The 13,655-nt window shown below is 38.1% G+C and overlaps 1 protein-coding gene across 3 annotated transcripts in view; it reads left to right on the top strand.

Annotated features, from left to right (window-relative positions):
* The window catches only part of LOC101899481 (uncharacterized), an 83,044-nt gene that overhangs the window by 18,544 nt on the left and 50,845 nt on the right, over positions 1-13,655 (top strand). Inside the window, exon 1 of one of the 3 annotated variants that reach the window (XM_059127191.1) lies at positions 1,602-1,972. The exons of the other annotated variants lie outside the window; for them this stretch is intronic. The gene's annotated coding sequence lies outside the window, so the exon portion shown is untranslated. Of the gene's footprint in view, positions 1-1,601; positions 1,973-13,655 lie in introns of those variants that run through there. 3 annotated transcript variants of the gene reach the window in all.

Below are 13,655 nucleotides of genomic sequence, written 5' to 3'. Positions count from 1 at the left end.
AAGTCTGGCATACTGCGACACAGTCGGGTAGGGGCATCCTTATTTACAATTCTGAACATATATATTCTCTTTTGTGATTATCTTGCCGTGAGTCGATCGCTTCTACTCTACTATCGCGTCTTGAAGCGGTTTAATACTCGCATTACGAAAGAACTCTATCTCAAAAAAAAAAAAAAAAAAAAAAAATATATAAATTAACTAATTTCATTACAAGATAATTAAAAGAATATTTTTTTGAAAGTAACCTCTAGTACTAGTAAAGTTGAATGGGTAACATTTCCTAACCAATTTTTTGCTGGACCGAAAGGCTTCCTTACCTATGGTCGGTCCAAATTTAGCCTAGTTTGGTGTAACACTCAACAATCTCTTCGATGGGGGATACAAGCTATTTTGCCAACTGATTTGATTGAAACTTGAAAATGCAGAGGGTTGCTTGTTTACATTATATTGTAATGTATCTCTTGCTGTGCTACTTTAAAAGAATAGAAAAGGGAAATGGCAACTCTGTCCCACTATACAACTTTTGCAAGCTTATTATTTTCTGCATTTGTAAAATAATAGTATATGTGTAGGTATGTTCATTTGTGTCTGTGTGTGTGCTTGCATCGTTGTTGTTCACCACTTGTGATTTTCGCTTTCGACATGTTGATGCAACTAGAAAATAAAATGTGCAAGTGACTGACTGACTAAGTGACTGGTTTGTTTTGGCAGTCGTACAATTCGCAAGGCAAGTGAGTTTCTCTCGGTACCGTTGTTGTTGTCGTTTTTTGTTTTTGCTTTTTTATGTGGCCATAACACGTCTTCCTCTTTCCAAGTTTATGTTCAGGCTTGCAATAGATATTTTGCAATAATTGTATGTCTGTCTGGTCATTCGTATCAACGACGAACGGCCGACCAAACGACCATTCGTCTAGTCAATGTACGAGAATGTTTCCTAAATTTTATCGTTGTTTTTTCTGTTTTTGTTTTGAAAACAAAATTTGCAAAATCATTCGAGATATGTCATTGCTAGCCACATATTGTTCTCCATCTCTCGGGCTCTCTCGGCAAAATTTGCATGGCTCTCAAAACACAAACACAAAATAAGGGGGGTTGTTTATTTGCCACTCTCTGAATGGCTTTATTTGAGAACCACATTTATGTGATGGAGAGAGCACCATCTAACACCAGCTGTAGTTGCATGACATAGCAATGCATTTCCATTGTCCCCCTCATGTTTCCTCGCCAACACTCATCGTGGTTGTGTTGCTGGTGGGTTGGTATCCAAACCGAGCGACCAACCAACCCACTGTACTCGTTCGCGCTAATGTTTTTTTCTGTTGGCCTTTGGATTTAAATGGGTCTTTGTTGCTTTTGTTGTATTTTACTTGTGCTGTTTCCTTTCTTCTCTTCCACTCGTGACTTTTTGCAGTTTCCAAAGTTGTTGTGATTTTCATTATTATTTTTTTTTTTTTTTGCATTGGCTGGCTGTTTATTTTTTTATCGTTGTTGTTGTTGTCCATTATTATTTTCATTGTGTGTTTTGTTTATTTTCTTTGCAATTTTTTGCGTTATTTTTTGTGAGGGATTTTGAGTTTCTCTTTGTTGTCTTTAATTTCATTATAACGCAGTTGTGAAGACGGTTTGGATGCAAAACTAACGAAAAAATAATAAAACAAAATTAACTAAAATAAAAAAAAAACTACCTACTCAACAGAGAGCGAAAAAACATTAAAAAAATAAACATAACTATTTTGTGGTTGACAAATGTTAAATGTGTTAACTGTGTTGTGTTAATTAAGTGACTGGAAAAGGCATACATAGTTGCAAAAACAAAGACAACAATAGAATATTGTAGTATTTTTGAAAAAAAAAAAAAAAAAACATAAATATAAACACTACCAAAAACATCAACAACAACACCACCACTTGAATTTTACTTCAGATGTGATGAAATGCGTTGTTGCACTTGTCCAGTTTAGATTACAATAAGGTGAATGAATATTTCCCAAAAAAAGAACCTCCTTGCCCCCGCCAGCTCCTTTGTGTGGTCTCCATAAACATGCCTTAATTGAAATTATTTTTTGTTTTTGTAAAATTCCAATTAATTGTGAAATTCATTCATTCATGATCCATGTCCATCACTACACAAACATATTTACACATACATACAATGTGTGTATGTTCATGCATGATTCTCTCAATTTTCGTTCATCCATCACTGGTCATTTTTATTTGGCGTAGTAAATTTTTGCATTGCTTGTTTTGGGTAATAAGAATCAAAGCAGCCTATATTAACCCATTGTGAGGTGTTTGAAAAGAAAACAAAACATATTGGAAAAAAAATTGGCTTCTGAATTTGATGGCGATTAAAATCAAAACGAGTCAAATATATTAGTTATCGAAGAATATTTTTTTATGGAATAAAAATACAGGGTGAGATAAAAAACTGCAACAAAGTTAAACGTCATAATTTTTACATTTTTTTTTAAAATTTTTTTGAATTAAAACAAAAAATGTCGGAAAAAGCATCAAATTTTAGAATAAGTTTAGATATGTTCGAATTGGTCACCTTTGGCACGAATTATGGCCTTCAAACGGCCAATGAAACCGTCACACGATGCCCGAATGTTTCTCTGCGGTATTTTGGCCCATTCCCGGCGAAGCGCTTGCTTGAGGTGATCGACACTTTGGTATTTTTTAGTACATTGTTTTCCAAAATACTCCAGACCCAACAGTCCAGCGGATTGGTATCCGGAGATTTTGGTGGCCATTGTGCGCTGGAAATGAAGCGTGGAACCGCATTTTGTAACCATTCTTGGGTGGCACGTGCTGAGTGCGATGATGCTAGATAGAGTCCTGTTGGAATGTCCAAGATCTGCGGCCAAAATGTTTGCGTGCCCAAGGCTTTTTTTCGTAATAATATTCGGTATCTATTCTGATTCGACCATCGGCGGCCTACACCATCACCATGGCCGGCGCTTGAGATCTGGTGGCCAACCGAAGGTGCACATTTTCAGCTGACCTCTTTGGCAAGTAAACACGATCATTTTGTTTGTTTACAAACTGTTGGACAGCGAATCTTTTCTCATCGGTAGTTCACCACTTTCGGCCAAGCGAAGCAACTCTTTACCTCTTTTGAGACTATTTTCTTTCTGTTGCGGTGTAATTTCTTGCACTTTTTGGAATTTCAATGGCTTTACCCCGAGCTCATTTTTCAATATTTACCGAATGAAATATTGCGATATGTTCAGCTCACGGGCCAATGCGATGCGGGTTTCAATCAAGTCGCTTCTTTACTTTTCGAACCATTTCTGCTGATGTTGGTGTTTTCTTCCGTCCACTTCCTTGACGTCGGGCTACGCTACCAGTATCACGGTAACGAGCGATGGTACGAGACACAAAAGATTTATTCACATTTAAATGCTGGAGTGCTCTAACGTTAGCCACTTGTGGTTTTCCGGGCAAATATAAAGAAATCACACTATCACGCTTGAATTCCATCACAAATAACTTTTTTTTCTGGAAAATTCTCATCAAAATGCTTTCGTACGCTTGTAAACGATGTAATGAGCTGTCACTGGAATAATTTTAACAGCTGTCGGACGAGTGGCTTAGAAATGACAGCAGTCTGAAATTGATTGCAGTTTTTTTCATCTCAACCCATATGCTCTTAAGGACGCATGTGTAAATCCGTTTTCCAATTGTAAACTGCCATTGGGGTTGAAAAACTGAAGGAGTATACCTTTGACACTATTCGCCCACTGCCTCCGACTGTGTCGATATCAAGGAGGCAACATCATGAAGTTCCTTTAAAAATTGGTGACATTTTACAGAAAGTCCATAATTCTGCATAAAATTCTTCAATATTATAATCCTCATGAAGATTACACTCAAGGTGGTGTTCCGAAAGAAACATTCCATCTGCCAAGGAGGCAAGTGTGGAAAACACCCTCAAATGAAAATAGGAGGGTCTTTCTCTAACGTCGTGTTGCAGGTCCAACGTCAGGACATAATTTGCATTGGAAAGATGTTAGATTTGACCCCTCTGCCAGTGGGACCCAAGTAGACTGAACCCTCCCTCTCATCCACGGCATCATTTTGAAGAGATGAAATTCGACTGGAGAACCAAACTCAGAGGCACCCATATTACCTATCTATCCTCTATAAAGCTTTTTCAACGCCTTCAAATCTAATTCAGATTAAGTTTTTAGTCGGAATAGTTCGTTTTCTTAAAATCAAAGGTCCATTGAGTTTATACTGAAAATCTTTGTATTTTCTTTCTTATTCATCACACTTTAAGGAGCAATTCTGACGAGATATCTGTGTAATATCTAGTATTACCGAATTATTTTTGCAGTAGTAAAAATTTGTTTATTTCCTCTAAATAATTTGATGCCTACTTCAATCTAGGCAGATTATATTATTCCATTTTCCCCCCACCTTTTTTTTGCATCTGTTACCTATACCGTTACACTGAGCATTAGGTGATTAGGGAAAATCACAGTGACCATAACGAAAAGAAAGAAAGAAAAACAAAACGCGACTAACACATAACTATTTCTCCGGTTTAGTGCCTTAAATGCCTCAATGTGTCTGGTGGCGGTAAAGTCGATTTGGTGGAAGTCTATGCAGCAATAGATGCAACGCAATCTCATCATTACCACCATGCTACCGCCTGCTTGCTTTCTTCACCCGCCGCCATGTAACCATTTCGTTCGTTCAGCATCATCATCGTCGTCGTCGTCATATTATATGCATTCCTTTGCAATTTCGCGGTCATTGTCCTGCAACGATTGCTGCTGGGTTCGTTAGTTGATTGGTCTGTTGTGAATGGTCTCGCCTCTGCAACACTCGTCTCTCTCTCACTCTCTTTCTGGACTTGTCGTTTTATCTGTTAATTTTTTTTATTGCTTTTCTAGGTTTTATCTCTTGCAAATTTTTGAGGTTGAGCTAGCGTTACTTGCCGATCACTCTGATTTTATTTGGGAGTCTTGGCACCAAGCTACACACATACAAATGCCAATGGTCACCTCTAAAATAACTTCTCTCTCACTCTCAATTTTCTTTTCCTTTTTTTGTCTTGTTTAAAATTCCAGTCATCAATGGTTGGCAGTCTGGCCAACGGACCCCGGACAATAACTGCATTCGGTTGTTAGCTGTTTTTGTTTCTCCTATGATTCGTTTTTTTGTTGTGTTGTGTTTCTTCTTTTCCACCTTTATTTTTCCCAAAGCAAAAAAGATCTATTTTTAGAGATATTTTCCAAATCAATGCGAATTTTTCTGTTTTTCTGCAGAGATCAATCGATAGAAAGCAGCAGCAGGTGAAGAGAAATGTTGGCCTTCCAACTGTTGCCGGTCGCTCTCTCTCTCCTTCTGTTTGTTTTTGGTTTGCTTTTCACCAACCATTTTACCAGTCACCATTTCCATTACCGTTCCATTACGGCTTTAGTTGAGTGTCTTCGACTTGTTGTTGTGTTGTATTTCCTACGGAGATATACTCTGCGTATCTGCATACGACCTTGTCGGGGGTTAAAAACCTCAGTGGAACCAACGAACAATGATGCATAATAAGTGAGCGAATGATAGAGGCGTGCAAACATTTTTGAACTGCAACTGTCTGTAATCAGTCATTTTTGGATTGTTTTTCAGTTTTTTGTTTGTTTTGTAGGTAGGTATTATTTTTTAGGTTAGGAAGTTAAATTTTGTTTTTGTAATCACACTTTCTAGGAGAGTAACAATTGTTTTATTATTAATGATTTGAAATGTGTGTGAAAAAGTGACCATATCTTTGGAGCTTTCCATAATGTGCTTGCGTTTTATGCCCTCCTCCAAAAAATGAAAATTCTTGGAAAACCTGGTAACGGATATACTTTTTTGATTAAAATACCATTCAATATCGTTTGAAAGAAGTCCGTTCGACAGCCTGTTGTAATTAAAAATGAATTTGTTTGTCAGATAGTTACTTTTTTACCTGTGAGGAGGGATCAAAAATACAAAATTGATTTCAAATTGGTCACCTTTGGCACGAATTATGGCTACCAAACGGCCAATGAAACCGCCACACGCTGCCCGAATGTTGCTCTGCGGTATTTTGGCCCATTCCCGGCGAAGCGCTTACTTGAGGTGGTCGACACTTTGATATTTTTTAGTGCTTTCCAAAATACTCCAGTTCCAAAATGAGTTCCGAAGGCGCTTGGTGGCCAACCGAAGGTGCACATTTTCAGCCGACCTCTTTCCCAAGTAAACACGAACATTTGGTTTGTTTACAAACTGTTGGACAACGAATGTTTTCTCATCGAAGAAAACCAAATTCCGGTCAAGCGAAGCAATTCTTTAGCCCTTTTGAGTCTATTTTCTTTCTGTTGCGGTGTAAGTTCTTGCATTTTTTGGAGTTTTAATAGCTTTACCCCGAGTTTATTTTTCAATATTTGACGAATAGAATATTGTGATATGTTCAGCTCACGAGCCGTTTTGAGTGAAGTGGACCGATATTGTCCATTTTCGCACCTGACCTAGCACTGACGCAAATATTAGGATTTGCAAAGTTGGAGCAAAATCCGTTTATCCTTTCTCTTTCCGATGAGGCACCTTTTGACCGTATTAAATGGCATATATACCCTCTCTAGCCATATGGCTAAGGTTATAAAAAGGCCTAACACGACCTGTGGAAATAAATCTAAATCTTTAAATTGCATTTTCGCTGAAAAGCGTGCACTTGCTAATCTGATACAAAAATTTCTCATATAAACAAGTAAAAAAGCTGTAAGTTCGGCAGGGCCGAACTTTGAATACCCTTCACCATTTGGAACGAATTTGGCAATTTTCAAAAAAATAAAATCCGTTAAAAATTCCGTTCATAAGCCATTACAATATTCAAATGCGAAACTTGAAACAATTCCGGAGAATAATGACGCTAAAATCCTTAAAATACCGAATATCGAGAGTTATCGTTATATGGGGGCTATACGAAGACGTGGATCTGCACAGACAATTTTCTGTCTAAGTTTGTAGTATCCATTACGAACTTCAAATACCAATATTTGAAACATTTCCGGTGAATAATTTTTCTAAAATCATCAAAATACGGAATATCGAGGTACCGTTGTATGGAGGCTATACGAAGACATGGATCTGCACAGACAATTTGGCTGTAGCATCCATTACGAATTTTAAATACCAAAATTTTACACATTCCCGGTGAATAATGTCGCTAAAATCATCATATCGGAATGTACCGTTATAGGGGGGCCATACGAAGACGTGGACCTGCAAGACAGTTTTTGGTCAAAGGCTGTAGTATCCATTACGTACTTCAAATACCAAAATTTGAAACATTTCCGGTGAATAATGTCAGTTAAATCACCGAAATACCGAAAATGGGCGAGGTACCATTATATGGGGGCTATACCAAAATGTAGACCTACATGACCCATTTTCAATACCAAAAGTCCTGCAGACATAATATACGTTGGAGTAAAATTTTTATCAAATTACTTCATTTCATTCGGAAGCTAGAGCGATTTCCACAGACGGATAGACGAACCGACAGGCAGACGGACGGACATCGCTAAATCGACATAGGATTTTTTTGCTGATCAAGAATATATATATGATATAAAAAGTGGAGTACCTCATATAATTTGAACTTGATCCGTTATAGACTTGTGTTACTAGTGGCAATTTTTCTTCAAGTTTAGTATATTCTAGGAAGATACCATTAGATATTGAATAAATATGAGTTGGTCTACTTCTTCTGGTACCACACCCCCAAAGGGCCCAAATGTTTTATAATCGATTCTACGCCGAAGAGGATATACATTAATGACTAAATGCTGAGGGTAAATATCTTGTAATATCTGTTTAGTATAAACAATGTTCTAGTCAATATCAACATGTTGATTATACTAAACCACCATTAATCCCATCCTATTTTGTCACCGTTACCTTATGTAAATTTAGCTAATTTAGGGACACCTGATAACCTCAGAACACCATCAATTAACTCCAATGTAACATCATCTAACATTGTCAAAAAATTGTAAATCTTCAAACTGTTTGACCTCTTTTGGATGAGTTCAAAGCTTTTCTTGTGGGAGTTTCGAAAATTTATTCATGTCTCAAACCCAAATGACCTTACAAACACACACATACAAACACATCGAAAATGTAATATAGATTCAACCAAAAAAATGGAAACCTCCCCTTCCCTTAGAAGTGTAAATAATCTTTTATATATTACGAAATGTGTGTTTAGCTTGACACAACCTCTCGTTGCAGGTTATTGGCTTTGGAATCATTGTACATTTAATTCAGCCGGCAAAATATATAAATGAGGTCTTTGATTTTTTCGGGAAAGCTCTCTTGCTCTCTGATGTGTGTGTGTGTGTGTGGGAGGTTTATTGAACCCGTAACCATTCTGAATGAAATGCTGCTCCTTGTTAGGTGTCGTTAAACTTATTTGCCGTGCCTTTTCGATGCCATGCCATGCATTTGCCTTTGGAGTGTGTGTGGCCTGATTTAATGGTGTGTGGTGGTCCTTCTTCTCTCCTCCTTCCCACAAACAAATCCTGCGATTAATGCAACGACAACAAAGGAAGTTAGCCCGCTGGATATTTTTGGAAAAAAGAAAACCCAACCAACAATCATTGCATTGCAAAGTTCTCCATAAAAATTTTCCAAGGAATAGTTGTAGAAAATAGAACAAAGACCTTGTTGCTGTTGTTTTATTTTGGCTATCTTCTCGTCTGAACTTTTCCTTTTTATGACATTTTTGTTGCTGTTATTGTTGCTGTTTGTTTGAGAAATGGGTTTAGTGAACTGAATTTGGGGGATATGTCAGTGAACCACTGCTGCTAGCCTGGTTCAATTGTTTCGTTGTTACATTTCAGAAATGAAAATTGGGTTCTTCCTTTTGGTTTGGGAGTTTAATGGGCCGTTCGTTGACTGGCTTTTTGCTACTGGCTGGTTGGTTGGCTGACTGGCTCTAAAGGTTATTGCTGTTGTTGTGAATATTCATAAAAAAGTTACACTTTCATTCATTTCATTTCGTTTGCTCGCACGTCTGGGAGAATCCGCACTTTTACTAAGCCGAAACTGTTGTGAGTCCAATCAACTCAAATCAACAGCAGACGCATGCCGCGACACACACACACACAGCCACTCAACACTGTCTCGCTCTTAAATGCGCTGCGTATTTCGCAGACATACAAAGTCTGTTGTTGCCTTCCAGTCTTACAAGTCGGCCAGACAATCAACCAGACTTTGGTGGGACGGCGGGGGGCTTGGGACGGACCGACCTGTGAGCAATAATATCAAATTTAAACAGACGAAACTTCTCTCCTCACCCATTTCTGAAAATTTCATTTTTGTATTCGCAAATAGCCAATGACCTTTTTACTTGTTGCCGTCGTTGTTGTTATTGTTATTACGAAAATTTGTGAATGTGTGTGTGCGTATGTATGTTTGTGAGGTTTTGCCGAATTCTGCGAAAGTGATGAATGTGTTTCGAGTGAATTACGTTATTTTAACTATGTGTGCGTGTAAGATTTCTCAGTGATGTAAATGGTTAAATTGCAGAGAGGCGGGTTGTAACATTCTCTTCGAAAATATGGATTTTGAACGTAATTTTATTTCACAAAAGTGAAATTGTAAAATAATCTATATCTAAAAGAATAGTGACTGAGAATCAACGCCCAGACGAAACGGCTGAAGCTAGAATTGTGAGAAAATTGTGTACGAAGGTAAGCCTTGGTGTGTAGGCATGTGATAAGGGGAAATGATACGAAAAGTATGAAAATGTACTAATAATTTAATATTTGTATTGAACAAACGGAAAGAGCTAGAATTCTGAAATTTGGAATGAGAGTCACTGATAGAGTGCAGGATAGATGTACCAAAGGATTTTGGGAAATTCGGACTTTAAAGCTATGAAAACTTCTAAAATGGTACTTAACTTCAAAAATGGTACCATTTGACATTATGTGAACAAATAGAGGTAAACACTTGAATTTTGGTATAAGAACCAAAGATGGAAAATAAATTTGATATATTATAGAGCTTTTGGAAATGTGTACTAAGTGTGCGACGTGTACTAAATGGTACTATATTTAGAACAGTTAGGTTAAATTTGAACGGATGAAGTTGGAATTTTGAAAGTTTGTATTGGCGGTCATTTCTAAGCCACTCGTCCGACAAATGTTGAAATTATTCCAGTGACAGCTCATTATATTGTTAACAAGCGTACAAAGGCATTTTGGTAAGAATTTTTCAGAAAAAAAGGTTATTCGTGATGGAATTCAAGGGTGATAGTGTGATTTCTTTATATTTGGCTGGAAAACCACAAGTGGCTATTGGTAGAGCATTCCATTTAAATGTGAACAAATCTTTTGTGTCTCGTACCATCGCTCGTTACCGTGAAACTGTTAGCGTAGCCCGACGTCAAGGAAGTAACTGGACGGAAGAAAACAGCAACATCAGCAGAAATGGTTCGAAAAGTAAAGAAGTGACTTGATAGAAACCCGCGTCACAGTGTCCGAAAAATGGCTCGTGAGCAGAACATATCGCAATATTCCATTCGGCAAATATTAAAAAAATAGCTCGGGGTAGAGCCATTGAAATTCCAAAAAGTGCAAGAACTTACACCGCAACAGAAAAAAATAGACTCAAAAGAGCTAAAGAGTTGCTTCGCTTGGCCGAGAGTGGTTAACTGCCGAATTTGGTTTTCTCCGCTTCGATGAGAAAACATTAGTTGTCCAGCAGTTTGTAAACAAACAAAATGATCGTGTTTACTTGCCAAAGAGGTCAGCTGAAAATGTCAACCTTCGGTTGGCCACCAGAACTCAAGCGCCGGCCATGATGTGGACCGCCATAACAGCCGATGGCCGCTCTCCGCTCGTATTAATCGACCGTGGCATCAGAATAAATGCCGAATATTATCGCGAAAATATTCTGGAGGTTGTATTAAAGACTTGGACACGCAAACATTTTGGCCGCAGACCTTGGACATTCCAACAGGACTCAGCACCATCGCACTCAGCACGCGCCACCCAAGAATGGTTACAAAATGAGATTCCTCCCTTAATTTCCAGCGCACAATGGCGACCAAAATCTCCGGATACCAATCCGTTGGACTATTGTGTCTGGAGTATTTTGGAAAGCAAGGTTTGCACTAAAAAATACCAAAGTGTCAATCACCTAAAGCAAGCGCTTCCCCGGGAATGGGCCAAAACAGCGCAGAGCAACATTCGGGCAGCGTATGACGGTTTCATTGGCCGTTTGAAGGCCACAATTCATGCCAAAGGTGACCAATTCGAACAGATCTAAACTTATTCTAGAATTTGATGCTATTTCCGACATTTTTTGTTTTCATTTAATGAAATTCAAAAAAATGTAAAAATTATGGCGTTTGCCTTTGTGGCACTTTTTTTATCTCACCCCCTGTATATCCTTCAGAAGAAGTTACACAAGTGTTTCACCGAGTTGTCAATCTCCAAATCGGTTGACTCGGCTCCACGACTTGCCAAGGTGGGAAGAGGGATAGGAGGGTCGACATGTACATAGAATTACAACAACTGTGTAACAAAAACTAAGAGTGTTCGGCAAGAGTAGAGTCTGCCCGATTTTGAACTAGTTTTGCTCTCACTGAATAATGAGGACAACGTGCTCACTCATATTCGAGCTAAAAGTTGAGTTTGTTCGATTTTTTCTGCTCCCAGGAGCGCATTCGCTCCTATTTAAATGGGTTTCATTCGAGCGAGTTTTTCGGAGGTTTGCCTAGCTGCCTGTTCCTCTACAAATAGACTTAAGTCATTTATGTTAGGGGGTTAACTCCCAAATGCACCCGTAATCAGAAGACATGCTTCTCTTTGAACCTTATTGCTGTTTCTCTTGTAAAATGTTTTTCCCTAACGAATGCCACCAAACAAGAGCTTCTTATATTAGAATCGGACATACAATTGACTCATACATCCATTACATTTTCAATTATATGCGGTTTTAGCTCTCAGCTCTTACTTATAGGGTCCTTGCAAGAATGGAGTGCGATTAAGTCCCTCTTTGCACACTCCACCATAATTTTGTTGCAAATTCGTAGTTAGTCGAGAAAAGTGCCGAGATATTTGGTTTCCGAAGATAGGCTTAACATGGCTCCATCTAACATAGGTGGCGAAAAATCGGAAAGTTTTCATTTGCTCATGAAGAGGACGTGCTCGGTTGATGCGTTCACACGTAAGCCGTTGCCATGTGTCCACCTTGATAGCTTAACAAAAGCTCCTTGCATTCGATCTGAGACAAGCCACCGAAAAACTCACTCGAATTTGTTCAAAGATAGAAACTCACTCACGAATTCGAGCAAATCTGTGCCCTGATCTGAGAAAGTTTGCTCGGATTTTCCTGCAATCAACGCAACCACGTCCTCTGCATATGCCACGACTTTCGTTCCAGATCCTTTAATATACCATTTATCACCAAAAGCCATGGTAGTGACGATGAATGAATGTATTCATCTATGACTAAATTACAGAATTAAACCTTTATCTTTTGTTTGGCCAAATTTATGAAGATTTTCAGATTTTTTGATTTAATATTTATTTGGTGTGGTCCAATTTCTGGTCGCACCTCATTTAAGTTGTCTTTGAGTGGTGCATCATCCACAAAACAAAGAAGTCTTTAACGATTTTTGTGGTGTGCGTGTGTATGTTTATGATCATACATCACTTTATGTCCGCCTGTCATGTTCGGACGGTTATTGTATATTTTACGGATGCCTGAAGAGAGAGACAGAGTTTTTCCCCATAAAAGAGGATGAGGATAAAGACACCGTATTTCAATTGGAAATACAAAGAATTGGTGATTCAGTTTTCCATTTCCATTGCAGTTGTTGTTTTTTTTTTTTTTTTTTTTTTGTGAGGATTGGGGGGATGTCTTTGTTTAACGCATCACGTGTGTAATTGTTCCCTGTCTTTGTTTGTCTTTGTCGGTGCAATGACCTTTCCTCCCCCCATCATGATAGGACTATCATCATCTTCTCTTACATGTCTCCAACTTGAAGATCCTTAAACAAACTAATTAAATTGAAAGAATAATGACACGCCATTGAATTGAGCCTTTGTCGTCTAGGTTTTAAATTTCTAAGGTGTTGTTTGAGATTAGCTCGACAGTGTAAATTTTGTGGGGTAGCGAAGGAGGAATGTGTGCGTTTTTTGGGGGAGGAAACGAGTAATTGAATGTAACTAATCACAACCGACGTGTTTGTTCCGCCACTTCTCTTTACTTCTAGGCATCAGATTCACATTTTGTTTGACCTTTTTGTCACATTTCCTTTGAATGTTGTTGTCGTGGGGGTTTGTTTATGAAATTTTTCTTCCTGAGTGGAGTAGCTGTTGAATGTCATGTAACAAATGTTAGCACGTGTGATGGAATTGTCGATGTTACTTTGTTTTGTTTTTGTGACATCCCGCTTTATAGGTGGGGCTCTTGACAACAAGGGAAATTTGGGGGGTTGAATTTGGTTTTCATTAATTTTAAAATTTTGTTTTGGTTTGTTGTTTTTGATAAGTACAGCTTCCACAATTATTAAAAGTCACACTCTCTCAAGTGATATATTTTTATACTTAAAGAAGATGATCATAATCTAAATAATTTTCTCTTTTTCTTTCTTTCAGGTAAGAACCAAA

The sequence above is a fragment of the Musca domestica genome, unplaced genomic scaffold (genome assembly GCF_030504385.1).
Source record: "Musca domestica strain aabys unplaced genomic scaffold, Musca_domestica.polishedcontigs.V.1.1 43, whole genome shotgun sequence".
In the NCBI taxonomy this organism is placed as follows: Eukaryota; Metazoa; Arthropoda; class Insecta; order Diptera; family Muscidae; genus Musca; species Musca domestica.
Note: the sequence above shows the minus strand (reverse complement) of the source record. Positions and strands in the feature narration are given on the sequence as shown.